Source organism: Macrobrachium rosenbergii, chromosome 20 (assembly GCF_040412425.1).
Source record: "Macrobrachium rosenbergii isolate ZJJX-2024 chromosome 20, ASM4041242v1, whole genome shotgun sequence".
In the NCBI taxonomy this organism is placed as follows: domain Eukaryota; kingdom Metazoa; phylum Arthropoda; class Malacostraca; order Decapoda; family Palaemonidae; genus Macrobrachium; species Macrobrachium rosenbergii.
In genome coordinates this window covers 28,085,001-28,106,371 of record NC_089760.1, presented here as the reverse complement: position 1 = coordinate 28,106,371, position 21,371 = coordinate 28,085,001, and the positions used below count along the sequence as shown (strand labels likewise).

General features: G+C 36.0%; 1 protein-coding gene across 8 annotated transcripts in view; it reads right to left on the bottom strand.

Moving 5' to 3' along the window:
* LOC136849181 (uncharacterized) overlaps positions 1-21,371 on the bottom strand; it is a 1,024,479-nt gene that overhangs the window by 754,600 nt on the left and 248,508 nt on the right. Inside the window, exon 1 of one of the 8 annotated variants that reach the window (XM_067122299.1) lies at positions 3,532-3,599. The exons of the other annotated variants lie outside the window; for them this stretch is intronic. The gene's annotated coding sequence lies outside the window, so the exon portion shown is untranslated. Of the gene's footprint in view, positions 1-3,531; positions 3,600-21,371 lie in introns of those variants that run through there. 8 annotated transcript variants of the gene reach the window in all.

Genomic DNA, 21,371 nt, shown 5'->3' with positions numbered 1-21,371 from the left:
ATATGCAACCGATTCCGATCATTATCGATAATCTGCAACACTTAACTCAGAAGCTCAGTTAAAACTTTAACAGTGAATTTCCAAGATTTAAACACCAACCCTCTTCAGAAAAAGTACTGAACACGATTCCTTACTACTTTAGGAAGTGGTCATTATAAGACCAGATTTCTATATTGTATGTAAAAAAAAAAAAAAAGATAGCGCTTTAAGTGTTCCAAAAAGGAAATTCTGAGGCGAATGTGGAACAAAGACGGTAAAATAAATTTAAAAAAATCCTATTTCTGTATCAAACTCGCTTAGAGAGAATAAATGAATGAATCATGAAATTTAGGCTATAGCAACAAAGGGGGAAAGTATAAATGTGACAAAGTACAAGGATCTAGGAGTGAAAATGGAAGAAAACCAGCAGTTGCACTGAAAGTAACAGCTCGAGCGGTTAGACAGCCAGATGAAGGGAAGGAACCTGGAGAGCAAAAGGCTTTTTAAAATGTTCTACAGCTAGGGGACGAAGTGACGCTGCAAACACTCTTAAGTAATGACTGCAGTGCACTGGTCCCCTCCAGTACGTGAGGTGAACTGACGCATTGGCCCCCTGAGGAAGGAGAGAGAGAGAGAGAGAGAGAGAGAGAGAGAGAGAGAGAGAGAGAGAGAGGGGGGGGGGGAGATGGGAAGCCAACAAATTCCATAAACGACTAATATAAAACAAAAATATCGTAAAGCATTAAATAATAAAGTAAATACAATGCACAGGGTTGAGCTGCGCGGACAAATCACATAATCGAAATGAAAGAAACAAAAAACAGACTTGACGCCATTCTCTGAGAAAACCCAAAGAGAAACGCTTCTTTTATAAAATGGGTCAAAACAGATGTCATATTTTAAAAGGAATCCGGCTTTAGGAGAATGAAAAATTGTTTCTCGTGAAGAGACTAAGAAGGAAAATCACTTTCAAAGGAAGGGATGGCAAAGTTTCCCTCAAGAAGAAAGGAGAAATCAGTGGTAACATGAGTGTCACGTTAAGTGATGGTTTTGCGGGAACTGCTGGTTCCCCGCTCGTTCCCTTTTGTGGATTGCTGCCTCCTTACCTTCAAGTTTTTTTTGTTTTGATGTTCTCGTCGGTGAGCTGCCGTTTTTCTTTCGCCAGTCGGGTCTGGTAGGGCAGCAAAAGTAGCGGCAGTGGCAGCAGCAGCAGGCAGTTTTTGGAGTCGACGTTGGTCGAGTTTTTGAGCAGCAAATTGGAGCACGGCTACGAAGTGGAGCACGTCGTAGAGGTGGAGTGTGACCATGAGTAGTCGTGTGACCACGAGCTGCTCATCTTTGATGACAGCGTGAGGCTGTCCTGACGTCTCCATCGGGGTATTCTGGTTTGTGGGGTCTTGTCCCTGTTGTGCAGCTGAGGGCTGTCTTGGTGACCCGATGGAGGACGTATGTTTGGTATTTTTTCTGCCTGCTGTTGTTTATTTTTGCCTTTTTTTAAAGCTACTTTTTTTGTTTATTTTAACTGGATTTTGTTTAGTGCTGCCTTTTAGTTTTTGTATTTATGGTTTTATCTTTTGCCAGACCTGACTCACTTGTAAATATTATAAATAAATTAATATTAAGCTCATTTTATTGTTTTGCTGTTTTCCCTCCTTTGTTTGTTGCATCTGCCGTCAGTCATGACAGCCCCGTCCTGAGTATGTTAAAGAACCTGCATAACGACCCACCTGGGTGTTACAATGAGTCTTCCTGAAGTTGGTTAAGGAATGTTCTTGTGTGTGTGTGTGTGTGTGTGTGTGTGTGTGTGTGTGTGTGAGAGAGAGAGAGAGAATGGAAATTTATTTCATTCTACATATAACAAACGTATTTTACGTATCTCAAACACAGATAAAATAAGTACGAACTGACAGCTAGGTATTTTATAATATAAAATCTAAAAAAGATTACAATGGACTATACTGAGAGGAAAGGGAAGAATACAGAGACGATCTGGCACAATAGTAGGATGAAGTTTTCATCAAGCAGAGGTTCGTCCAAACGGGAAATTACAAATCACTGCAGATTTTAAACTTGAGGCGCAAAGGTCGGAATGACTAAAGGATTATCCAACAAAAAGAAGAAAATTGAACTCAGTCAGTACAACTCGATCCCTAATCAGAAATCTTATTAAAAACGGGATTTCCTATTTTCTAGACAATATTAACTCTCTGACTTTAATACCATTTCTGTAAAATAAGGTTTCTGCTCTTACTAACGACATAGGAGCTTCACAAATTTCATTTCTCTGTACAACAAGTGTCTGTAAGAAATTCCACAGAGAGAGAGAGAGAGAGAGAGAGAGAGAGAGAGAGAGAGAGAGAGAGAGAGAGAGAGAGAGAGAGAGGAGCAAACAATTTCCAAAAACAACTAAGCCAAAACAAAAACACTGAAAAGCATGCAATAAGAGACTAAATATAATGTGAAGGGTTGAGCCGCGCACAAGGAAAACGCACACGGGCAGATCACATAATCGAAATGAATCCAACAAAAACAGACCTGAGGTCGTTCTTTGTTCTCTGACAAAATCCAAAGAGGAAACGTTTCTTTTGTGATGTTTTGAAAACGTCCTCGACGACCTAAAGGACAAAACACAGGTCATATTGTCAAAGATCCGCATTAAGGAGAGTGAGGAAAACGCCTCTCGTCAAGAGACTGAGAAAGGAAATGACTTTCAAAGGAAGGGATGAGAAAGTTTTCCTCAAGAAGAAAGGAGAAAGCAGTGGTAAATGAAATCTTCCTGAGGTTGATTTACGGAATGTTCTTGTGTCAGAGAGAGAGAGAGAGAGAGAGAGAGAGAGAGAGAGAGAGAGAGAGAGAGAGAGAGAGAGAGAGAATTTATTTCATTCGAAAAACAACACAGAGATTTTAGGTATCTCAAACACAGATAAAATGAGTACGAACTGACAGCTGGGCATTACAATATAAAATTTAAAAGGGATTATATGGACTATCGTGAGGGGAAAGGAAAGAAAAGAGGGACGATCTAGCATGATAATAGGAGAAAGTTTCTACCAAGCAGAGGTTAGTCCAAAAAGGAAATTACAAATCACTGCAGATTTAAACTTGAAGCCCAAAGGTCGGAACGGCTAAAGGATTATCCAACGAAAAGAAGCATACCGAACTCTGCCAGTAATTCTATATTCCAAATTGTAAATCTCATTGGGAAAGAGATTTCATATTTCCTCGATTATAGTACCTCTCCAGCTCTAATACATTTTGTAAGATAAGGCTTCTGCTTTACCTAATTTCACCTGAATCTCCTAATTCCATTTCTCTTTATACCAAATGCCTGAGAAATTCCAGAGAGAGAGAGAGAGAGAGAGAGAGAGAGAGAGAGAGAGAGAGAGAGAGAGAGAGAGAGAATGATAAGTAGCATACAATTCCAAAAACCAGCTAAACTAAAACAAAAAGCGTTTATTAAAAGATGGAATACAATGTCAGGGTTGAGTTGTGCACAAGGAAAACGCACACGGGCAGATCACTTAATCAAAATGAAAAACAACAATAACAAACCTGAGGCCATTCTCTGAGAAAATCCAAAGTGGAAACGTTTCTGTTATGAGTTTTTGAAAACGTCCTCGACGGCCTGGAATGAAAAGGGTCAAAACAGAGGTCATATTGTCAAAGGAATCCGGCTTAAGGAGAATGACAAAACGTTTCTCGTGAAGAGACTAACAAGGAATCACTTTCAAAAGACTGACAAAGTTCCCCTCAAGAAGAAAAGAGAAATCAGTGGTAACCGGAGTCTTCCTGAAGTTGATTAAAGGAGTGTTCTTGTGTGTGTATGTGTGTGTAGAGAGAGAGAGAGAGAGAGAGAGAGAGAGAGAGAGAGAGAGAGAGAGAGAGAGAGAGAAGCAATCATTTCCAAAAACCAGCTAAACTCAAACAAAAGGCATTCAATAAAAGATGAAATACAATGTCAGGGTTGAGCTGTGCACATGGAAAACGCACACGGGCAGATCACATAATCGAAATGAACCCAATAAAAACAGATCTGAGGCCAAAGCTCTGAGAAAATTTAAAGAGGAAACGTTTCTTTTATAAGGATTTGAACACGTCCTCGACGGCCTGGAAGGAAATGGGTCAAAACAAAGGTCATATTGTCAAAGGAATCCGGCTTAAGGAGAATGACAAAACGTTTCTCGTGAAAAGTCAAGAAGGAAAATCACTTTCAAAGGAAGGGATGACAAAGTTTCCCTCAAGAAGAAAGGAGAAATAAGTGGTAAAATGAGTCTTCCTGAAGTTGATTAAGGGAGTGTTCTTCTGTGTGTGCGTGCGTGTGTGTGTGTGTGTGTGTGTGTGTGTGTGTGTGTGTGTGTGTGAGAGAGAGAGAGAGAGAGAGAGAGAGAGAGAGAGAGAGAGAGAGAGAGAGAATGGAAATTTATTTCATTCTACATATAACAAACGGATTTTACGTATCTCGAACACAGAAAAAATTAGTACGAACTGACAGCTAGGCATTATAATACAAAATCTAAAAAAGATTACAATGGACTATACTGAGAGGAAAGGGAAGAATACAGAGACGATCTGGCACAATAATAGGAGGAAGTTTTCATCAAGCAGAGGTTCGTCCAAAGGGGAAATTACAAATCACTGCAGATTTTAAACTTGAAGCACAAAGGTCAGAATGACTAAAAGATTATCCAACAAAAAGAAGGAAATTGAACTCAGTCAGTAGAACTCGATCCCTAATCAGAAATCTTATTGGAAAAGGGATTTCCTATTTTCTAGACAATAGTAGCTCTTTAACTTTAATGCTCTTTCACAAATTTCATTTCACTGTATACCAAGTGTCTAAGAAATTCCACAGAGAGAGAGAGAGAGAGAGAGAGAGAGAGAGAGAGAGAGAGAGAGAGAGAGAGAGAGAGAGAGAGAGGAATTTCCAAAAACAACTAAGCCAAAACAAAAACACTGAAAAGCATACAATAAGAGAGTAAATATAATGCGAAGGGTTGAGCCGCGCACAAGGAAAACGCACACGGGCAGATCACATAATCGAAATGAATCCAACAAAAACAGACCTGGGGTCGTTCTTTGTTCTCTGACAAAATCCAAAGAGGAGACGTTTCTTTTATGAGTCTTTGAAAACGTCCTCGACGTCCTGAAGGATATGGGACAAAACACAAGTCATATTTTGAAAGGAATCCGGCTTAAGGAGAATGACAAAATGCTTCTCGTGAAGAGACTAAGAAGGAAAATCACTTTCAAAGAAGGACTGACAAAGTTTCCCTCAAGAAGAAATGAGGAATCAGAGGCAAAATGAGTCTTCCTGAAGTTGATTACGGGAGTGTTTTTGAGAGAGAGAGAGAGAGAGAGAGAGAGAGAGAGAGAGAGAGAGAGAGAGAGAGAGAGAGAGAGAGAGAGAGAGAATCAGTTTGTTCCACATATAACAAACGGATTTCACCTATCCCCTACACACATAAAATAAGTACCGACTGACAGCTGGGCATTACAATATAAATTTATAAAGGATTACACACTGACTATCGTGAGGGGAAATGGAAGAAGAAAAACGATCAGACACAATAATAAGAGAAAGTTTCTATCAAACAGAGGTTCGTACAAAGGGGAAATTACAAATCACTGCAGATTTTAAACTTGAAGCGCAAATGTCCGAACGACTAAAGGATTATCCAACGAAAAGAGGCATATCAAATTCTGCCAGTATATTTCGATCCCAAATTGTAAATCTCACTGGCAAAGAGATTTAACATTTTCTCGGTTATAGCAGCGCTCCATCTCTGGTATTTTTTTTTTGCAAAATATGGCTTATGCTTTTACTAAGAACACCGGAGCTTCCTAACTTCATTCCTTTTTAAATTAATTGTAGGTACGAAATTCCAGAGAGAGAGAGAGAGAGAGAGAGAGAGAGAGAGAGAGAGAGAGAGAGAAATAACCCATGTGTTACCATCATTTGGATGTTTTTACCATCCACAAAATCTTTGGTATCATTAAAATCCAATGTCAGGAATTTATGTGCCTTCTATCTCTTTCTTTATCCGACCCTTCTATTAACCCGAATTACTCTTTTTTTCTGTTCTTTTCTCTGGGTGTCCTAATTATTGATCCAACTGCCTCTCCTATTAGTTTTTAGTAAGAAAATACGAGGACAATCCAATTTCCTTCATTTTTCTTTCCGTCTCTCTGTCTACTGAATCTTTCCCCCACCTTTCAACGTCAAGACTTCGAATAAAATGTCAGTAATCATTTTCTCCAGAATCCGGCAAAGACACATTCTAAGAGCAAATAATTAAATGATATCACCCTTTTAGTGACTTTATTTAATTACTACCGAAAGTCAAAATCTTTATTTCATTAATATTCTCCCACCTGTTTGTCAGTCAGTCAATGCTAATCGCAACAAAGATGGTAATTTTAATGAACTAGAAGTCCTATTTATTTTAATGAAGCTTGCTCGTTACTAGAACACCTCTGGTGAATCCGAGCGGGCAAACCATTGCAATGGAAAATTCTCCTAGTATTCAACTAACTCTTCGCCCATTCAGTTACATTTTTCACTTAATTCCCATCAATATCTATATTATATCAATTGCAATAAATTCTCTAAAAGAGCTATGAAATATACTGTAAATAAAATTTTATGGTGTCCAATATCCTTACTTGTATAATTCTACTCCAAATATTTCAGTAAACCTATCGCCATAACTCTTCTTGAACAGATGCCTTCGAGTCTGCACTTTTTTTCTAGTCCGTTGCTCCATTCACCTTGGCACCAATATGCCACCTTCCATTCACCTACCCTTCTTCCATCTGCATTTCTCCTCTCGGTCTCTATCCTTTCAGACCTGATACTTAAAATGTAGAGATTCCATCCGAATAATTTCTCACCCTCCAACTTCTTCCTTAATTTCCTCCCAAATTTTGTTCTATTTCTTCCCTCATCATCCACGCCGGCCTCCCCTTCTCTTCTCCCACATCCTTTACATTTTGCTCCCCTCCAATAAGTCACCTTCCCTCTCCCTCATCGTTAGGGGAATCACCGCCTCCGCTGTTCTGACATCAACAAAATCAGCATTTTCGATGTGTTTACCAATACTGCAGATCGCCTTTCGTTCCCTAAGCTCACGTGCGCGGCTAAGGGCTTCAATTAGTTCTACAGCAAACAACATAAAAACCAAGTAAAAATAACCTGGTGGGTGCGTGTCTAAAAGGGAGAAGTACATACAGGTATTCTTATGACGTCAAATAGAGACTGAAGATATATAATGCCAGGAAAATGGCTGTCAACTTGAGTTAAATCTAAAAAATATATATATATATATATATATATATATATATATATATATATATATATATATATATATATATATATATATAAATATATATATATATATATATATATATATATATATATATATATATATATATATATATATATATATATATATATATATATACAGTATATATATCTGGAAGAACGCACATTTGCATTACTGATACTCTGGACTCATCCATTTTACACAATTGAAGCGCTAAATAAGGAACTGTTGAAAATTATCTCCAAAATAACAAGAAGTAATGACGTTCGTTAATAACTTGTAGCTTACCATGTGCTTATCCTGATAATATAAAAGAAGTCGTATTACTAAGGGTATTGCAAGTAAGGAAAAATTTCCAGTCCACGGCAAAATGGAGTCAGAATTAGAACTCATAAAAGATTCAATTTCGTAATAAATTAATTACCGAGGAGAGAGGAGGGGAAGGTTAAAATTAATCCGAAAAAACTACAGAATTATTCTTGCACCCTTTTCTGTCCCTCTGGTCCACATCCGCCAAGGGAAACCTCACCATTCTAAGGGGTGGAGCAGCAAACTACTTAGTATTTAATTTAAAAATTATAATCATAAGAATAATAACAATTACGACAATAACAAAAACAGTAATAACAATAAAAGGACAACTTTTGGCGGATATGCACTAAATTGCAGCGCGCCAATACATAACAAAGTCGGGGGAGTCCAAAGTTCCCAGGAGTTTTTTTTTTTTTTTTTTTACATTCTGAAGCTCATGTTAGAAAATATTTGACAACTTGATCACTAAAAGTCCAATGATATAATACCATATAATCAGGACACATAATCAGGATCTAAAAAAAGTAAGTATAAGAATGCACGAAATAATTTTTAAGAAAGGATATCAGCAGGAAAATGTAAATACCTTTGAGGAATACTGCAGAAGAAAGAACAGAATTTACGACAAAGGCCAAGCGCTGGGACCTATGAGGTCATTCAGCGTTGAAACGGAAATTGACAGTAAAAAGGTATGAAAGGTACATGTAACAGGAGGAAAACCTCGCAGTTGCACTATGAAACAATTGTTAGGATAGGGTGGAAAGTAAGATGGAAGAAAGAGAATAAGAAAGGAGTTAGAGTAAAAGAAACAAAAGGGGTTGCAGCTAGGGGCCGAAGGGACGCTGCAAAGAACCTTGAGTAATGCCTACAGTGCACCGCATGAGGTGCACTGATGTCACTACCCCCCTTACGGGGTGTAGAAGAAAGACATATCTCTACAAAGCTAAACAATTAAAATACAATGACCATAGAGAAATGACCCGTGCAAATGCAAAAAGAAAAATAAATAAATAAATAAATAACAATCCAAGAACCAGAACCACCAAATTCCAATAAAAATCCACCAGAGATCATTCTTCTTGGGAAAATCCAAGGAAGTAACATCCACCTGAAGAGAAGTTTTGAAAATGTTTTCGACGGTCTAAAAGGAAATGGGTTAAAATCGGGGCTATATTGTCAAAAATATGCAAGCTAAGGAAGGAGGAGAACCTGTCGAAAAAGGATCTCGACCTTTAAAATGCTTGGAAGGAAAATCATTCCTTAAAGGTACGATGACAAACTTTTCCTAAAGCAGAAGCAGGAAAGCGGAACTGGAATGAGGACAGCGATGGCATATGCGTCCTTCCTTAACCTTCGACAGAAAATGTATTACTCTCGCATGGAGTTTTAAAGTTAAAATTAAATATGACAGAGAAAACATTCAGAGTATCCTGTATGAAATTATTTAAATGAATCTAATTGATCCTAAAACGAGTTTTAAAAATGAATTTTTTACGGCAATGTAATGAAATCTTTTTTTTTTACATTCTTAAAGTCCAGGTGACTTTGTAATTAAATTTTCTTCTAAAAATACTGGACTGCACCTTGACACACATAAATATTAAAATTAAGAGAAGATTAATGTTGATTGGTAATGGAAAAGAAACGCAGGAAGAGGCGGTAAAATCCTCATAAAAACCTCTGATATCGAGATACAAACAAAATGACCAGATCATCACCAAAAGAAAGACTGGCTAAAAGCTTTATAATACCTCGGAGAAATGAGGAGCATCCTTTGCGATCAGTTTGCTATATACAATTTATAAAAAAAAAAATATTTTCTGACTTCACAAAAAGATAAAACTCCTTTGTGACCCCAAGCCCGAATAGTCAAAGAATATGCAGGAATAAATACCCATACAACATCTGCCAGTTCGAGAAAAGCAGATTTTACGTAAAAAGAAGAAAACCGACGGTGGATGATAAATATGAGGTCTCTGTACCTTATTCCATTTTAAAACTGTGGCGTATCTGCCAGTGAATAAAAGTTCTGATGCTATGGTCATAAACAAAGACGCGAAATTTCATCATGAGAGTCTGTTTACACAGATGAATTCATACACTTTGATAAAAGATGATTTGTTTACTTTCCTCTTTCAAAATTGGGTTTCTAGGGGAAAACCACGACTCCTCTGTATTTCGCAAACAAAACCAGGAAACAGTTCAAATAAAGGAAAGCTATAAATACCAGAGAAATAAAAAAAGAAAAACATACAATGCGAAGAAAACCGATGGACTTTAAAATGCTCACATGTACCAATAACTTATGCATTTCATCATCCGCTAGAAATCAAACAAGCATACAGAAATTAATATATATATATATATATATATATATATATATATATATATATATATATATATAATATATATATATATATATATATATATATATATATATATATATATATATATATGTGTGTGTGTGTGTGTGTGTGTGTGTGTGTGTATGTGTGTGTGTGTGTGTGTAGAGACGATGGGAAGATTCCAAATAAATAGGTGAAAAGAGTAATTCTATTGCTTAAAGGAAGAGGTGGTATAGAAGACTAAGGATTCTAGGGCGATACCGTTCCTTAGCAGACAAGGGAAGGTGCATGGTAATACTTTATACCGAGAGATTAACACGGGTACAGGACAGATAGGGGAGGAGCAGTGTGAGTTTAGCAAAGGCGGAAGGCGTGTGAATGCAATGTTAAGAAATTTATGTGAGAAAGCTGAAAGTAAAGGGAAACTGTGGACCTAAGAAATGTCTATGATAGAATTAACAGAGACATGGTGGTCGGTGTTAATTTCTAATAATAATGGAAACAAAGAGTGCATTAAAATATGCAGACGAGAGAGTAGCTAGAATGAAGTGAAACGGGTCCGAGATAAAGGTTACCGTATGCCTCTGTGGCTGTTTAATATCTTTTTGGATGGAGTACTGATAAAATACCAAACATAAGAATAAGAACACGGCTCATGGCTGTAGTAAGGAATGACACATTTTTACTGATGATACAGTACTGTATTCACTGGAAAAGTGGAGAGAAACTGCTGCAACTAGTGAAACAGAATGTTTGAAGGAGAAAGTTGAGAGTAAGTGCAGAGAAAGGTAACGAAGCGAAATGTAAAGAAAGATGGAGAAATTAATATTTACGTTAATGGTGGAAGGATGGAGGTGGTTGATTCTTATATGTACCACGACGTATACTTCTAGAGGATGATGGTTAAAATAGATGAAAGGATAGATGAAAGTGCTTTGAGACTGGTCAGGTCACAAGGAAAGACCACAGTACAATCGGTTGGTGAAAAGAGTTACGATTCGGAAGAGTTACGCGGCAGCAGGTGAGGGAAGCCTAAAAAGCTCTGGAAAAATAAGAATGAAACACACATTGGAAAATAAGGGCCTTAATACGCATAAAGAGCATGAGTACAGGTATAATGTAAGTGAAAAGTATAGTGCAGAGGGCTAAGCGCACTGTTGAAGAGCCTTCCTTGTTGGAGTTATGAAGCGAGTAATAGTGACCGTTGTGTTGACTTTCTCTGTGGCCATCCCCTATTACATCCTATTGTAAATATATATATATATATATATATATATATATATATATATATATATATATATATATATATATATATATATAATAATGTGTGTATACATGTGGTGAATAAAATGTGAGAGAGAGAGAGAGAGAGAGAGAGAGAGAGAGAGAGAGAGAGAGAGAGAGAGAGAGAGTCAGGATAAGTAAATTTTGCTTCGGCAAATATAATAAGAATATTAGGATGCCATAACAATAACAGGCAAAGTAAATAGCCAAGATCTACTGAAGCTCTGGGCGATATATCCTTCGGCCATTTCAAAGCGATGATTTTGAACGGGAAGATTTTTCCTCCGCGAGCGTGGAGGAAGGGGTCGAAAAGGAATGAGATGTAAGAGACGGGATGGAAGGAGAGGGGAGGGGGGAAAGAAAGGGAAGGGGAGTTGAAAGGGTGAGGGAAGGGATGAAGTGAGAGGGGAAAAGTTGTTAGCAAACAGAGGGTTCTTCCCTAAAGGGAAATTACATATCATTGCAGATTTCCAAGCAAAAATAGTAAAAGACCGGAACAGCATCAGCATTATCCAACAAAAGTGATGAAATAGCTCGAGTTTTCTCTTCGGAAGGTAAATTTCTGCCACGAATCTTCCTAATGGTCGCAAATTCGAAGGATTCGCGGGGATTCATTGTGACTCGCTGCATCTCACGACAGATTCCTGAGTCCTGTACACAGAGTTAATAGTAGTTGCTACAACAATGATCATGCCCTTAATAACAGTCACTAGACCTTAAAATTTACCCAAACACTCATCAGACCCAGCATTGCTTAACTTTACTGATCTTAATCCATTCATCCACATTTGGTATCTTGATAAAGCGTGAATCTTTTAGGAAATCGTTTCATATTCACTTCAAATTCAATATCTCGCTATCACTGGCAACAGCGAGACTTAAAACAGCTGGATCTTAAAACAGACTGGATCTGAAATTACAGAGAGAGAGAGTCTTTAAAATTTTCCATAATATTTTGCCATTACGAAAGTCACTGACATCAGCAAAATCTCACGCGTCTTATCTTCATTTCTTTATACGGTCCTTGTATTAATTCATTTTTATATTCATGTTTGACTAGGATGACTCTTGCAGCAGTTATTAATTACAACCCAGTTTTTCCTTCTCTTCCTTTTTGAATTCTCTTCCTCTCTCTTCTCTTGCAATTTCTCAAGGAACTCTTCATTTGCAGTCTCATTTCCCGAATTCCCTCACCCCATTTTCTTCCAAGTTTACATTTCAAAACTCTGAATTCCTTAAATGTATTCCTTTCTTCCTAATTTTCGTTTCACTGTCATGACTTTTGAACACATAATCCACTACTAATTTCATTCTCTATACCTCCTTAAAATATTGCGCTAGCTTCCTTTCCGTAACATATTCTATTTTATCAAAATAAACATCCTTTATGTAAATAGAGTGAATATACGGTAAATACAATTTGTAGACCGTAAACCCAAAACGATACGAAAAATGAAATTTGTTTCCATGCTCTACAAATCTGCATATCTTCATTCTGTCAGTAAACACGGTAATATTGAAATATTAGTATTTGCAAAAACAATGCCGGTTATTTATATGGATTTTTAAAATCATCTTTCAAGGTGATATGGCCGAGCTGAAGCAACTCTGAAGTAGAATCGGAGGGACCACCATCTTCTTCAAACTGACGTACCATCATTATCATTATTGACAATAATGTGTAAATGTTCATATGGTACACGCATTAAAGACCATCAATTTACTACTGAAGTTTCTGTAAAATAGAAAGCCATGCGTTAAAAATAGTTCAACCAGTGAGAAAAAATATGAAATAAAGAGATACATAAATAGAGATTAGAATTATTTGATGCATCTCCCAAATAATATGCATTTAAAATTGTGGTATGTGAATTATCCTTTGATGTTTCCTCGCCAATCTAAAGATCAACCCTCAAATTTCTCGTCCTCATCTGTAGCTCCCTAGATCTGTCATTTGCCACCATTTAAGGAAATAACCTTACTGAGGCCCGTATTTTCCTCAGTTACATATATATACATATATATATATATATATATATATATATATATATATATATATATATATATATATGTGTGTGTGTGTGTGTGTGTGTGTGTGTGTGTGTATGTAACTTATATACACACATATATAAATATATATACACGATATATATATATACAATATATATATATATATATATATATATATATATATATATATATATATATATATATATATATATATATATATATATATTTATACATAAACATTAAGACAACGTCCCTAACAGGGAGTGTCTACACAAAAAAGCAGTAATACAGTCTTTGCCATATTCATACATTAGCTGCTGAATCATGAATGAAACCTTGTGCAAAATACTTTTACGACTGTAGTTTCTTCATACAGTCACATAGAAAGCTCAAGCTCACCAGCACCACGTCGAATGCCACTACACGTCCGTGTTGCACTATTTACCTCTTTAAGCCGCAAGCTACCAGGATACCAAGTCCCTAGCTCTCTATTATCTCTTCATCCCCTTCTACCCATCAATTTCTTACCATCATTTCCCCTTCCTAATACTTCCTAACTAAACATTCTTTCCATATTGAACCATCTCATAACACTGACCCATACTTTCATCTCTGCTAACCTTTTTACCACTTCTACGAATCTCCACATTTCTTGTTCTTCTAACGTCACATATACTGAACAAACAATGCCTCCCAACATCTTAAAACTTTGTCTTTCATTTATATTTAACATCAATACTTCAATATATAAAGGAGAGATGGCTAAGTAATCCTTTCATGATCTCCCTGTCTGGGCTTCTGTGGACATTTGAAATCTCTATTCAACCTTCTCCACACACCTTCCTACAATTATTTGTATTCTATAATATACTGTCGGACATGGGAATAAAGTAGCAAACAGGAAGAGAGTTGACTGTCAGCAATTCATGAACACACAACTCTGTAATGAAACCAGTTATATCGACACATGTCTCGCGTATTATGAAGCAATCGATCTGTCACATACGCTGTTTTAATGGCTTCATTTTTTTGTATTTGATATATATCCAGTAAGAATAAATGATCACCCTTGATTGACATTATGATGTTTTTTGTACATGTTTTATTAAATCGAATGTAAATTAACGAAAGAGTTACAAAAAAAAGGCACAGATGCCGAAAATTATATAAATTTAATTTAATGCTTATCATTAAACATTAATGGCGTCCGAAAGTCACGTGTGCAAAATCTTTACAAAAATAAGACATCGTAAGATTTCACTCTAGCACACAATTTAATGCACCCATGACTTGGCACTCAGGACACACACACACACACACACACATTATATATATATATATATATATATATATATATATATATATATATATATATATATATATATATATATATATATATATATATATATATACATTGTTGGAATATTCTAAACCGCGTTAGCATACAAGCTCAGCAGTTTTTCACGAAGAAAGTGACATGCGAAGCTTTACTACGAAAACAAGCATCACCAGACCCATTCGTATGACAATCATTCCCTTAATACGTCAGTAATTGCCAATTAAAAAGCTAATTACACATGATAAAGTGATATCGGCTCGCGCGTAATGCTCACTGATTATATCCAGTTTACAGCGCTTTAATGCCTTTGCCCCTGGTAACGCGCTAATTGGCGTTTTATTTCATTAGCTGACAATTTTTTGCCAAATGCTGTCAATGCACAGGGTCTATATATATATATATATATATATATATATATATATATATATATATATATATATATATATATATATATATATATATATATATATTTGCCAAATGCTGTCAATGCACAGGGTCTACATATATATATATATATATATATATATATATATATATATATATATATATATATATATATATATATATACATATATATATATATATATATCCATATGTATATACATATATATATACATACACATATAAATTGCAAACGATAGTGGAGATGGGTACTGGTTAGTTTCCTCTGAAGCTAAGAAACACAGAGAGAGAGAGAGAGAGAGAGAGAGAGAGAGAGAGAGAGAGAAAGAAAATTACACAAAAACATTTTACCTCAGAAGAGGTGGCCGAAAGAGATGTAAATCTTGCTGTTTCTCAGCAAGTATTTTAGGATGAGGTTGACAGACCCATGCCCTTAGCTACCACCCACCAAAGTCGAGTAACAGTCTAGCACCAACTTCACTACTTGCGTCAACAAATTTTGCTTGAATGATCTCGTGAGACAAGGAAGGTATTACTTGACTACAGAATTTAGAATAATAAACTCCTTATTAGCAACTTGCTAAAAAATGACGTATGGCACAATAAAATATCAGCATATGTATACTCATATAATATATATATATATATATACAGTATGTATGTATATATATATATATATATATATATATACAGCAGGGTCCATAAAACACATCAAAAAGGCCATAATTTATTCATCAGAGACGTTTCGCACATGTACTATGTGCATCTTCAATCTGCAAATATAACAAATTTCGTTAAAATTTACAAAAAACTATTTTAAAAAGATAAAGTTAGGAGAAAAAAACTTATTTACAAAAATTAAAAATAACTTGAAACGTATACAGTAAAAAGAAACCAGTACTCAACAAACCATTCAAAGGAGAAGGAGAAGAACGAATGATCAAGAGCTGACCCCACCCTACGACTTTAGTTATGCTAGATAAAGAGAAGCGGAAACGTTAGAGTTTAAAGACGGAACAAGTCGTTTGATGTATAAGGACTCAAGGGTGGTTAGGTAATCACTATGGCTTGTTCCACCAATAATAGAGAAATGTTTTTTATTTATTTCGATTTTACATATGGAGGCATGGTTCTTTATATTAGAAAATTCTGGTTTACTCAGTTTCTGACCCGTTCTAAAACTGTATCCAACATGGCTACAATATCTTACCTGCAGTAACCTACGGCAAGATCCAACATAGATACCGGGACATCCCGGGCACTTGAATTTATAAATAATGTTAGATCTCATGAAGGCCTGCAGTTTGTCCTTGTAGCCAAAGAATACACCGATCTTGAGTGGATTGATTGGAATAAATTGCATCTTAAGGCAGCCAAATTCCTGTTCAATTATTTGTTTAAGTTTGACTGAAAACTTGTTGTCAAAATAAACGGGATTGTTGCATATATATTTTTCTTTAAGACATTATAAGAGGGTGTCGGATTAGAGAAGTGTTGTGACAGCAGTCTGTTAATGACTTTAAAAACCAAATTTTCAGGATAGGAGTTCTGTAAGAAAAATTTAACTAAAAATAAAATCTCATTATGATAAAGAGACCAACTTGAAGAATAACGAAGAGCCCTATAAACCAGAGTGTATATGGAAATTAGTTTGAAGTTCTGAAAACATGAACTATAGAAGTTGTTAGCAAGTCCAGTGTATGTTTTTTTCCTATACACAGATGTAGAAAATTCACCATTATCTCTGTTTACACTGATATCTAAAAAAGCTAAAGAATTGTTACTTTCTTTTTCCATGGTAAAGATTATATTTTGATGTTGCTTATTAAGATGGTCCACAAACATCTCTCTATGCCAAGGTTCCCTGAACAACGCAAATGTGTCAACATATCGTCTATAATAGACAGGTTTACACACATCCGGACAGTTAGTTAAAAAGGTTTCTTCTAAAAAAGCCATAAAAATATTAGCAAACACAGGTCCCAAAGGGGAGCCCATGGCAACTCCATCGACCTGCGAAAAGAGCTGACCATTAAAAACAAACATTGAGTCTTGCACAGCAAGCTCAAGAAACGTCTTAAAAGGTTGTCTGTTAAAACCATGAAAAACTACATGATCATCATAAAAAATCTTATCTAAAATAATGCTGATGGTTTCATTCAGTGGCACATTTGTGAACAGAGATTCCACATCAAAGCTAGTCATGTGTAAATCACCATCTTGTAGGACTATTTGTTTCTGGAAGTCATAACCGTTTTTAAGTGAAAATTGGTTGTAAGCGAACTCATTCAGTAACGAAACAAGGTATTTTGATATTGTATAAGAAGGGCTATTATAGGCTGCCATGATGGGTCTGATAGGAACTCCTTCCTTATGTATCTTAGGGAGACCATAGAGAATGCTAAAAGAAGAACCTGTCACAAATAGTTTCTGATACGTGACTTCATCTAAAATACCCTCATTTTTTAATTTTCTCAAAAACCTGTTAATTTTATCTTCTCTTTTGTAAATGTCTAAGAAGTTTGGTTCTCCATGTGCTTAGAATTTGGTGTTGTCTGCAAGAATGTTATTAACCTTAGCAATATAGTCTCGTTTGTTAAGAAGAACAACACCTTTTCCTTTATCTGGCTTGCAGATAACCAAACTATCCCGTTTGCCTAGTTTCTGCAAGATATTCAAGTACTCTTTCCTGAAGAACGGGGTCCAAGACTCTTTTAATTTGGTATAAGTCTTATGTAGGAGAAAAGATAGCTTATGTTGTAAACCACTTAAGTCATTGACCAAATTTAAAAGTCTGAAAAAGGGAAAAAGAAGTCTGCATACTTAGGTCTGTAGGATGGTAAACACGAGTGTATTATCATTTTAACCAATACAAAACTTTCAAAATACCAATAGTGTCTAACATTATTCTGAAAATGCCACTAAAAACAAACACATACACACATATATACACACACACACATACACACACACACACACACATACATATATATATATATATATATATATATATATATATATATATATATATATATATATATATATATATATATATATATAAAACTTTGAACGGAAAAATATAGCTGTACCAAACATTCTTTAGTTTGGAAGTGACTGTGTGAGCATTTAGAAAACCATTACAAGAAAACGTACGAGTATTTCTATAAACAAATAAAGGCTACCATTGTTGACTTACGATCCAACTTAATAATATTAGTCTCCTTATATGAGCTGGAGGCACTCTTCATTGTGTCTAAATTCCCGCAACAAAATGGAACCTGGGACCTTTCAATAGAGGAACTCCCACATCCTAATCCTATACAATATAAAGGCTCTTTCTCCCTCACTCCCTCTCTCTCGGCGTCAATGTACGTCGTTGTTGTGACGTCACTTTGTGGCTATCAGCGCTCCCCCTCGCCCCCCCCCTCTCTCTCTCTCTCTCTCTCTCTCTCTCTCTCTCTCATACAACAGTGAAATCCTATAAAGAAAAGTAAATCTGAAAATAAAAACACATGAACTTTCTCTCTCTTTCTCTCTCTCTCTCTCTCTCTCTCTCTCTCTCTCTCTCTCTCTCTCTCTCTCTCATAAGAGAAAGCCCATAAAGAAAAGTAAAACGGAAAAGAAAAACATTCGAACTCTCTCTCTCTCTCTCTCTCTCTCTCTCTCTCTCTCTCTCTCTCTCTCTCTCTCTCTCTCTCAAACAAGAGCGAAAACCTAATGGGGGTCTTACGTCAAAGGAAAGAAAACCGGGACAGAGAAACAGAAGAGGAGAGAGAGAGGGAGAAAAAAAAAGAGGAAAATTTCACTCCTTGGATCAGAAAAGATTCGGTCTGAAACCTCCGCCTCACGGAATTATAGCCAGAGGGCATCTCTGCATTGGGCTGGAAAGGTCCTCCCAGCGCCTTTCTTTCCATTTTGTTGCTGCCAGCCTGAGAATAAGAAATGGAAGCTACAATGATTGCGCTCTCTCTCTCTCTCTCTCTCTCTCTCTCTCTCTCTCTCTCTCTCTCTCTCTCTCTGTGTATTTGATTGTTTCCTCCTGGTCACTTCCCAATCACAATTCACCAGAATGTTGCAGTAGATAATCCTTGGCCTTCATAATACATTCATGACATACAGTCCTTTTTATCACCTCCTAGAAAACCTCCCTTTCTATTCTCTCGCTATTTGATAATAACTTCAGCCAAATTCATGCACATAAGACTTTTTATCACCACAACTATCAAAAGGTCTGATGGACTTTCCTGCAAGAAATTCTCCTACCCAAAATACATCAACTTCAGGATAAGAAAAACTGTACCTCGATGTGTCGGCAGTAAATTGGTAAAGGGAGCATAAAGTTAATCCATTAATATCGTTAAAAACATGGAAAAATTAACAGAAAAAAAGATTAACAGACAATTAACTTGATGAGCAAACATCCGCAGAGTGAAAAGCATAATGAAAAACGAATAACGAGCAAATAACACTGAATCAACAAGCACACATAAACACATAAAAAACAAAGAAAAATCACAAGTCATCAGAGGAGTAGGACAGCCTACATTCCAACTAATATAGCATCAATACAACTGCCAAGAGGTTAATTCTATACTTGAACAGCCAAAGGAATGAATGTAATATAAAATTTAGGCCAAAGGTCAAGCGCTGGGACCTATGATGAGGACACACAGCGCAGAAAGGGAAAATGAGAGTGAAAAGGTTTGAAAGGTTTACCACGAGGAAAACCTCGAAGCAGTTGCGCTATGAAACAATTGTTGGGAGAGGGTGGAAGTTAAAATGGAAGAAAGAGAATATGAACGGAGGCACAATAAAAGGAATGAAAGGTGTTGCAGCTAAGGGCCAAAGGGACGCTGCAAAGAACCACAATGCCTACAGTGCATCGCGTGAGGTGCACTGGCGGCACTAACCCCACTACGGGGGCCAAAGGAATGACAGGCCTCTGTCACTGAAAAGGGACCACAATGCGTAAACTGGAGGCTTAACTTAAAAACCAATACTTTTAGAAAAACACTGTCAAACTTTTCTCTGAAAAGGAAAGACAAATGTGTTGTGCTTCAAAAAGTTTTTAGTGCTTAACATTTCCTGTTAGCCAAATGACAGAACTGGGTGTCTGAAGCAGTGTTACTTCACCAGAAATGGAAGAAAGTGATGAATGATTTAATAACACAGATTGACACTGAATCTTAGGTCAACGATGCTGAAAAGCGTAGTTATCTTCTTAATTAAAATTTGCTCGCAAGAATTACATTTATACAATCCACTCAATATATACATAAGGAGTGATGTATGTACAATGCTTACATAATCGATTTGAACATATAAGAATACACCAAATGTTCTACATAAGGGTCATCAAACGCTTCGACAGAATTAACATTAAATAAAAAAGGACTCAAAACTGATCTAGAGGAATTTATATTATTCTTTATTTCAAGGAATAAAGAACATTATTCAACTAACAGTAGTATTACCGTATAATATTAAAGTCCTTTTACAAACTTCATAATCAGATAACGATTACCAATTAAAAACTGGCAAAATTCCTTTCAAAAGTCAATTAGTAGTTCGACTGTGGTATTATGAAATCGGCAGAATAACAATTACATTAATTATGACTGATAATAAACAATATTTATGTAGTGCTAAAGGTTTTCTTGTTCTATAGGTCCGGTAATAATAATAATAAACCCACAAATGAGGTTTGTTTTGATTATGTGACTTTGGACACTGAATTCGTCGAATTTCAATTTGGATCATGACATTATGTTACCTGCCTCGAGTCTTCTTCGTATTATATGAGAAATGTAAGGTGTTCTCATTGTAAGATTAGTGTTTCAATGTGTGAATCTTTCTCCAGCAGAATTTCAAGAGCTAGTCGTTCTGTATATAAGGATTTGTTGAGTAGAAGTTAAGAATTCATCCGCCCTATATATGAGACATAACTAAGTCAGAATTTCCAAGTATAGTCTCAAGAGAAGGAGCTTTGTGAGGGAAATTTTTGTGTTTAACTGAAAGGCCATAATACTAAAAATATTTATGAGGATTTCTTAGATGAAATTCATGTCTCGGAACAATTCGAAAAGTCCTAAAGGGAAAGATATATTCCCGGATACAATTTACAGGGTCATTTGTTTAGTATATGATGTAAGCGGTGGCAGATTTAAAAGTTCGTTACTCAATAAATTAGAAATTCTCTGGCAAATCATAAACGTCCATCTGCTCAGATTCAACGGCTTTGTTGCTGTTCAACTTACATGAAATCACACACTGACGATTTGCGGCGGAATTTACAAGTTTTGTTACATACAGGATATTATTGAAAAGAAAAAAAAAAACAAGTGGTTTAATGCGCAAAACGCTCCATGACAAAATTTA